This window comes from Salmo trutta, chromosome 14, assembly GCF_901001165.1.
Source record: "Salmo trutta chromosome 14, fSalTru1.1, whole genome shotgun sequence".
In the NCBI taxonomy this organism is placed as follows: Eukaryota; Metazoa; Chordata; class Actinopteri; order Salmoniformes; family Salmonidae; genus Salmo; species Salmo trutta.
Genome location: NC_042970.1, coordinates 84,285,424 through 84,295,274, shown reverse-complemented (window position 1 = coordinate 84,295,274; position 9,851 = coordinate 84,285,424).

Sequence of the window (9,851 nt, the reverse complement as noted above, 5' to 3'; positions counted from 1 at the left end):
ACGCACACATACACACGCATGAATAGAATAGAAATTGACTGTATTGACTGTGTTATTGACTGAGTGTTGTTGTAATTCTCTCTCTCTCCAGGTGGGGGAGCTGTGGGCTGACCTGGTACCCAGTGTGACCAGTCTCCTGGGGGTCCTCCTGTAGTAACCAATGGACAAATCTCCATTGAAAATGATTTTAAGGCTTAATTTGTTGTTGGTAAGTTAGTCCCTTTCAAGTTAGTCAGGTTTGTCAGGCATATGTTTTCGATAGGTTTAAATAGCGTACTGTGTATTCAGCCTCACCCAGCGCCCCACCCAGACCCTGTGTTCTCTCCAGCCCCAGACCCCCTTCCACCCCAGACCCCCTTCCACCCCTAGACCCCCACCCAGCCCCCTCTCCCAGACCCCCTCCACCTCCAGTCATGGAGCTCCCAGGACCGGAGGAGTGTTCTTCCCATGACCAACAGACACACTCAAACACATTCTCCTCATAACTGACAGTTTAAGTTTGGGCATCATTCAGGATACCTGTTGTTTGTATTATCACCACCTAACCTACTTGAAGAGACATCAGTGAAGTTGTGATGAATGAAATGGGTGATAATAGTGGCTATTCTGACACAGACTGAGTTACCCCCCCCCCCAAAAAACTGTGCAAGAACTTGTGCAATTATGCAAGAACTTGCATAATTTTTTTATTTAACTAGGCAGGTCAGGTAAGAACAAATTCTTATTTACAATGCCTCCCCCCAGCTTTAGACTGCTGCAACAGTGGTGATGTGACGAACTATTAAAACGGTCATCAAGCCGTTTCACATCCGATCTGAGCTGAAAATCCGATCCGATCTGAATATTACCATAACCTCCAAACAACTGGCTAAAATAGAATATTATCCCAGAACGATTTAGTGAAGTTCCACAATGATCGCATCGTATGTTACGCAGCCATGACGGTCATGAGAACATGACTGTATCCTTGCTATCACGGCACATATCGTTCTGGGCCAGGGTTTCCAAAAGCATCTTAAGGCTAAATTCATCGTTATAACCTTCGTAGGAGCATCGTTAAATCTACTAACTGTTTCCCAAAATCATCGTTATTAACGTTGCACTTGGAAATGCTCGTAATATAACGACTGCCTCCGAACACTGGAACAACAGCTAATTTACATCGTTAGATGGGTTTGTTTGACCCTTCTGCATCACTTTATACACATCTCGGGTAAACATAGAATCCTCGTTTATCAGTTTCTCTGTGACCGATGATAACTACACAACAAAGTTGACTACAAATACAAATTTGGCAATGTCTTTTCAATTGATACAAACAAGCAACATATAAAACGACGCTTCAAATGAAAATCGAGATGACCGCATTCAAATATAAATAGTGTGCGGAAATAGGCCCATTTCAATCATATTGATATACATTTCATGATCAATCAATTGAGTTCTATTTTGCTACTTGTAGGCTACTGTCTGTAATTTGTCTTAATTTATTTCATGATGGGTAGCCTAACGTGCGCAATGATGTGCCAAATCGGTGATTTAGTTCCGTTTTATTGGGTAAGCATTACAATAAGCCACATCAAAATGTGCAGCCATATGTGGAAATATCTCTCTAGTAGCCGATCCGTCGTCGGTATTGTGAAATAATTGTAATGTAAAGGTAAGATTTGAATGGAGAAAACTGATCCGAGAGCAGTGCTCCCTTTCGTCCGGTCTTATATCAGTATCCTCACATGCTCCAAGGACACACTTAGTGACCGTTCTCTCTGCGTGGTGTTTTGTGAAACGCATTTTTACATCTTCGGCCGTTGTAGGAAAGATGCATCATTAAAACACCCCTAAGCCTAAATTCCATCGCTATCAGGAAACTGGACCCTGAGCATTTCAATGGCAAATGGAGGGTCAGGGAAATAAATAGTCAAATAAAATGTATTTGGAGTTATTTTCGTTAAATTAACACAATGATTATTTGAAAATAAAAAAGACTGCTTGTTGTGCTTTAACATTCTGTCATAAGAAGCACATGTTCAACTTCATACAAAATAAGTTTTCCAATCTCAAGAGGTTAAATTGAAAAATAAATACTATAGTATGTGCCAAATAAAGTAACAGGGTTGACTGTAACAGGGTTGACTGTTGTAGAGTTGACTGTTACAGGGTTGACTGTAACAGGGTTGACTGTAACAAAGTTGACTGTTCCAGGGTTGACTATAACAGGGTTGACTGTAAAATAGTTGACTGTAACAGGGTTGACTGTAAAATAGTTGACTGTTCCAGGGTTGACTATAACAGGGTTGACTGTAAAATAGTTGACTGTAACAGGGTTGACTGTAAAATAGTTGACTGTTCCAGGGTTGACTATAACAGGGTTGACTGTAAAATAGTTGACTGTTACAGGGTTGACTGTGAAAGAGTTGACTGTAACAGGGTTGACTGTGAAAGAGTTGACTGTAACAGGGTTGACTGTAAAATAGTTGACTGTTCCAGGGTTGACTATAACAGGGTTGACTGTAAAATAGTTGACTGTTACAGGGTTGACTGTGAAAGAGTTGACTGTTACAGGGTTGACTGTAAAATAGTTGACTGTAACAGGGTTGACTATAACAGGGTTGACTGTAAAATAGTTGACTGTAACAGGGTTGACTATAACAGGGTTGACTGTAAAATAGTTGACTGTAACAGGGTTGACTGTAAAATAGTTGACTGTTACAGGGTTGACTGTGAAAGAGTTGACTAACAGGGTTGACGATTTCATCTTAAATCAGCCATAAATCCCCTTGTGAAGCTTGTTGTGTGCAACAGGGTGTCACGTCCTGACCAGTAAAAGGGGTTATTTGTTATTGTAGTTTGGTCAGGGCGTGGCAGGGGGTGTTTGGTTTGTGTGTTTTGGGGTTTTTGGGTTATGTTCTATGTTAGTCTATTTCTATGTTTATTCTAGGTTGTCTATGTCTAGGTTGGGAGTGTTTGGGATTGGTCTCTAATTGGAGGCAGCTGTATCTCGTTGCCTCTGATTAGAGCCTATATTTAAGTAGGGTTTTTTTTTCTCATTGTGTTTGTGGGTGGTTATTTTCTGTTCAGTGTTTCGTGTACCTGATAGTACTGTTTGGCTGTCGTGGTTTTTCTTGTTATGTTTAGTGTTCTAATAAAGTTAATTATGAGCACTCAACCCGCTGCGCCTTGGTCTACTCCCTTCGACGGCCGTTACACAGGGAGTGGGAATTGAGTGCAAGCTGCACATTTTTTGTTGTTGAAATTGTTAAAACATTTCTAGCCTGTATATCTATGGGTAACAGGGTTGACGTATTATGATCAACCCACTCAGTTTTCCACCACAAAACACCAGAAATTTTAACCAGCTCACCTGTTTAGAAATAGTTCAATTGGTTTAACACTATGACTTGACTATTATACTGAAAAAAATATAGAAACGCTTCATGTAAAGTATTGGTCCCATGTTTCATGAGGTGAAATAAAAGATCCCAGAAATGTTCCATATGCACAAAATCGTATTTCTCTCACAGAATTTCTCATTTGCCAAGATAATCCATCCACCGGACAGGTGTAGCATATCAAGAAGCTGATAAAACAACATGATCATTACACAGGTACACTTTGTGCTGGGGACAATAAAAGGCCACTCTAAAATGCTAGTCCACACCTGTTGTTTCTCTCTGCATTGCTGGGAAAGGCCCATAAGTAAGCATGTCATGGCTAGTCCACACCTGTTGTTTCTCTCTGCATTGCTGGGAAAGGCCCATAAGTAAGCATGTCATGGCTAGTCCACACCTGTTGTTTCTCTCTGCATTGTTGGGAAGGGCTGTAAGTAAGCTTTTCACTGCTAGTCCACACCTGTTGTTTCTCTCTGCATTGTTGGGAAGGGCCATAAGTAAGCATTTCACAGCTAGTCCACACCTGTTGTTTACAATGCATGTGACAAATAAAACATTTAATTTGATTGAGAGTAGGATTGAAGTGGCAGAATCAGGAGATAGGAGGGAGAATGATTTAGCAGAAGGGAGAGATGATAGGATAGAGGAAAGTAGTGGGAGAGAGAGCGCAAAGATTGCAATGGCGCATGTCCATCTGGGTTGGGGCTAAGTGGGTAGGGGCCGGGGGGTTAGGGGTTGAGTGGGTAGGGTCTGAGTGGGTAGGGGCTGAGTTACAGTGACAGCATGGAATTCAAATGAGATGGACAGGAGAGAGAGGGAAAATAAAATCTCAATTTAAGTAATCCATGTCTCTGTCGTGGACCAAAAAGGGCAGCATAGGCTGAAATGGTCGCAGATCGACAGTTCCAAGCACTGCCTGAGGCCAGGAATTCCACATGGGCTGTGTGCGCGCAGGGTACACTAAATTAGACGTGTTGGCAGCCATGGGCAGTGGGGCGCCATGGACGTCTGTAAAACCTACAAGTAGAGGAAAGAACAGAGATAGAAAACACACACATAGTTGACAAAGTTACAATATAGCCAAAATTATATAACCTAAAAATAACGAAGATACTCAAGTGAGAGCCTTCCTCTCTTTCCTTCCTCTGAATAACTCAGAACATCTTTTGTTTTGGAGACAGTCTTAGTTTTGGCGACGACACCACCGCTTGACAAGACCGCCGATTACAGCTGCTGCTGAAAAAACAAGAGAGACACTAAGTACTCAGTCTAATTGCTGATTGCCTAGCAGAGGTGAAGAAAAATACCCCCTTGATGACAACAGGCCTATGAATTAGCACGACAATTACATAAACAGGCCTGAAAACTAATCTATGTCTACAGCAACAGTCACAAGTACTGACCAATCAGACAGCTCAAACAACAATTATTAAGTAGGCTACTAGGTAGAGGATTGGAACTTGAATTCAATTGCCCTAGGAACAACTTACTGAATCAAAAAAAGACACTTGATACTCTTGAAGGAGCTGATGTCCTTAGATGAGACTGGGGCACTGAGACTGGGGCACTAAGACTGGGGCACTGAGACTGGGGCCAAGTCAGTCTCATGAAATAGTCAGGGAAGACCGATGAGGACACTCCCTCTTAAAACACCCAACACTTACCAAGACTATAACACAAATTGTCCTAAAATGTTTCTTACATATCTGCTGCTCATCCTCCCCCTCCCTGCACATTTCTCTCTTTAATCCCCCTTTTCTGAACTGTGAACCGATATGATCGACACGATGATGTAGCCGATGTCTCAACCCTCAACCGATATGATCAACACCATGATGTAGCTGATGTCTCAACCCTCAACCGATATGATCAACACCATGATGTAGCTGATGTCTCAACCCTCAACCGATATGATCGACACGATGATGTAGCCAATGTCTCTGCCTCATATTTCTGAACAGCAGAAAGAACAACCCTGTGGCTATTTGAATGAACATTTCCAAGACTTTTAGCTGGTCAGCAGAAGAAATAAAAAGGTCAGGGAAAAGTCTGATCTGCAGCCACTCCGAAGAAAATATGACTTGTTCCAAAAATATCCATCTCTGAGCAAGTGAATTAGTATAAAATTTGAACATTTCCCAAAATGTTTTTTTGCATACAACATAGCTCAGTATTTGAATTATTTATTTTATACAGTATGTTTGCTCATTTCTATCAAGGGTGCCAATCATTTTGGAGGTGACTGCACTTCTAAGCGGTAGGCAAGACAGGTTTCAGACACAGAAGCTTTTTATTAATTGTGCTGTCAACGTTCACTTTGAACCACGTCTAAAGGATGTCAGGCTGCTTGGCGAGTACCGACTGCCCTCCTGAAACATATTACCCTGTCGCGCCGCCCAAAACCTAGCTATTCAGCCGAGACACATCAGGCTGAGAGATCCTCACCTGTTACATTCACCCTCCAAACTCACGCTACCGTGACCCCTAGATAGCTCCGTGACCCCTTAGATAGCTCCGTGACCCCCTAGATAGCTCCGTCAGCATAGCGGAGGCTTCACACATAGCAGATTCTTCACACTTTTATGAGACGGCTATAAATAGAATCCACAGACTGTTTGGCCTTTAGGTTGGAATAAAGGCCACACAGTCAGTCAACACAGACTAGATACATGGTGTCAGAAGGCAGTCATGGAGCAGTGAGCAGTTATCCACTCTGTCAGATTGCTTTAGTTGCAGGTTTTGTGAAATCTGTGGTTCTTAAGCAAATGGCCACCGTCCAAGCTGACTACATTGCAGATGAATGCCAGATCTCAGAACGCCTTGATTGATGTTTAGGGATAGTTCACCCAAATTACAAAATTGCGCATTGGTTTTCTAACCCTGTAAGAATTATATGGACAAGGTATGACAGCAATCCATGCTTGGGTTTAGTTTCCCTGGCACTGTTTCCAAATGCTAGAGTTTTAGCATTTGTGTCACAATTTCCATTCAAGTCCCTGTAGCTCAGTTGGTAGAGCATGGTGTTTGCAATGCCAGGGTTGTGGGTTCGATTCCCATGGGGGGCCAGCACAGAAAAAAAATTGTATGAAATGTACGCATTCACTACTGTAAGTTGCTCTGGATAAGAGCATCTGCTAAATGACTAAAGTCATACGACTGATTTTAGCATTTTTCAGGCATCATGTCCAAATCATTCGAAAGTATCAAAAATGTATTGTGAAGCTCAACAAAGTCCCTTATAGATGTTAATGCTTGAAAAGTGTCTCAGTCAAAGTCCTGTCTGTGGTGATAAAACTATTTGAAGCACCCTTAAAATATATTGGATCAGGAGTAACTATCTGATCCTCCCAAGGCCCTGCTAAAATACGTCAAATATGTACAATAACAGTTTTATAATGACAGTTTACTCAACTGCTTAATGACATCTGTCAGTTAATAACAGTATATCAGGGGGCTAGAACTCCTGTTCTGGACAGCCCATCCACATGGGGTGCAGGCTTTTATTCCACCCCAGCACTAACACAGTGGGTTCAGGCTGCGTTTAGATAGCCAGCCCAATACTGATCTTTTTTTTCAATAATTGGTCTTTTGACCAATTCAGACAAGCTCTGAAAAAAGATCTGATGTGAAAAGATATGATTGGTTTAAAGACCAGTGAGGGAGTTCTAACATGCATGGGGGAAGCATGGGGGAAGCATGTTAGTGTCTACTCCCGTGTGTGAACCAGATGCCCCATTATGGCTGACGGCGAAGTTGGCTCCAAGTAAAAGTGACATAGGTTGAGTAATGAGTAGAATTCTGCGGTTTCACAATGCAAAAGTGATTGCTTTTGAGTAAAAAAAGCTTTGTCTTCCTTCCCAATGAAAATGAGTTTGAACGCTCGAACATGTATTTTATTGGCATGCCATGTTGACAACATGGCATGAGATTAATGATAAATAACATTTAGCGCTCCATAGACTTCACACTGCATGCTGAAAGGTGAAGACCTCATACCTATACTGTAGACCACAGAGAGATCTGATACAGGCCAGCACATTATATTGACCTTATTAGTCGACCAGAAGGTCCTCACATTGCAGACACCGTAATAGATTTACAGCGAGATATGCGATCTGGAAAATAAAATCGGAATTAGCTAAGCTTGGTTGTCATGTGGATTCATGCCACAGCATGACCCCGCCTCTCCACAGCATGTGACATTTCACATCCAGATTTAGATTTTTACTGGCTGTGACATGTTAATGGATTGAATGATGTAAAAAAATGCTGACGTGAGCCAAGGCTCTGGGGTGTCTCAGCCAAACTCCTGTCTGTGGTGATAAAACTACTTTGCGAGCACAGACTGATCATTTAAAGCACCCTTAAAATATATTGGATCAAGAGTTACTATCCGATCCTCCCAAGACCCTGCTAAAATACAACAAATATGTAGAAAACAGTTTTATAATGACAGTTTACTCAACTGCTTAATGACATCTGACAGTTAATAACAGTATATCAGCGGGCTAGAACTCCTGTTCTGGACAGCCCATCCATATGGGTGCAGGCTTTTATTCCACCCCAGCACTAACACAGCAGCTTCAATTACTAGAAATCAGGTTCCGTATGTTAGGCTGCGTATAGACAGGCAGACAAATTCAGATCTTTAAAAAAAAAAAAAAGGTCTTTTGACCAATCAGAACAGCTCTGAAAAGGATCTGATGTGAAATTGTCTGATGTGATTGATTAAAAGACCAGTGAGGGAGTTCTATTAATGTCCAGGGCATGCCCCGGGTGATGCGGGTTAGGGTTGATTGCATTCGTTTTGGATCCAGGCTGCTTCTCGTGCATGAGCCAGGTGCCCCGTTTTGGCCGATGGCAACGTTGGCAACGTTGGCTCAAAACTAACATAGGTTAAGCATGTGGAGTAATGAGTAGGATTATGTGTTTTCACATACGAAAGTGATTGCTTTATCTGAAGTCTTTATCTGCCTTCCCAGTGAAAATTAGTTTGAAAATTCAAACATATATTTTATGGAAAAGAGAGGAGGTGGCTCATTTGAAAATTCTGGGGTGGGGTTTGTTAGCAGTTGTTTTTGTGCAGCTGTGAATGAGTGTGATTCCAGTTCATCTAATCTGTTGTCATGCCATTACATTTTATATACGATTATTGCCATTGATGGTGTCTTGTGAAAGACTCACGTAGGGCCTTGTATCAATAGAGAACAGTTGACTAAGTCAGAGGTTCTCAATTCTCTCCCCCCCACGGCGCTTTAATTTTGTATTTCTGACACACCCTTTTATGAACATGGCCATATTGGGCTTGTAAATGATCTGTTGCTTTAGCTTGCTTCCTGTACTATATGTGCATGAACAAGGAGAGGGACCGACTTCGGTGGAAGTCGTGACAGTACCCCCCCCCCCCGACGCGCGGCTCCAGCAGCGCGTCGACACCAACCTCGGGGACGACCCGGAGGACGAGGCGCAGGGCGATCCGGATGGAGACGGTGGAACTCCCGCAGCAACGAAGGGTCCAAAACGTCCTCCACCGGCACCCAGCATCTCTCCTCCGGACCGTACCCCTCCCACTCCACGAGGTACTGAAGGCCCCTCGCCCGACGCCTAGAGTCCAGTATGGCTGGAACAGCATACGCCGGGGCCCCCTCGATGTCCAGAGGGGGCGGAGGAACCTCCCACACCTCAGACTCCTGGAGTGGACCAGCCACCACTGGCCTGAGGAGAGACACATGGAACGAGGGGTTAATACGCTAATCGGGGGGAAGCTGTAACCTGTAGCAAACCTCATTCAGTCTCCTCAGGACTTTGAATGGCCCCACAAACCGCGGGCCCAGCTTCCAGAAGGGCATGCGGAGGGGCAGGTTTCGTACAGACGGAACGTACAGACGCCCAGCTGGACACTGGAGGGGAGTGGGCTCTGCACGTAACGCCCGCTTGATGTCCGAGTCCAGCTCCCACACAACCGGTGCCACCAGGCAAGAGGCCGGAAGTATGGGAGTGTGATCTATGGACCGCTCCTCTGTGTCAAACATCCGGGACAGTGCGTCTGCCTTAGCGTTCTGGGAACCTGGTCTGTAGGACAGGGTGAAAACAAAACGGGTAAAGAACATGGCCCACCTTGCCTGGCGAGGGTTCAGTCTCCTCGCCGCCCGGATGTACTCCAGATTGCGCTGGTCAGTCCAGATGAGAAAAGGATGTTTAGCCCCCTAAAGCCAATGTCTCCACGCCTTCAGAGCCTTGACAACAGCCAACAGCTCCCGGTCCCCCACATCATAGTTTCGCTACACCGGGCTGAGCTTCTTCGAAAAGAAAGCACGGGGCGGAGCTTTGGTGGTATAATCGAGCGCTGAGAGAGCAAGGCTCCTATCCCAGCCTCAGATGCGTCCACCTCCACTATGAACGCCAAAGAGGGATCCTGATGAGCCAGCATGGGAGCCGAGGTAAACAGAGCCCTCAGGTGAC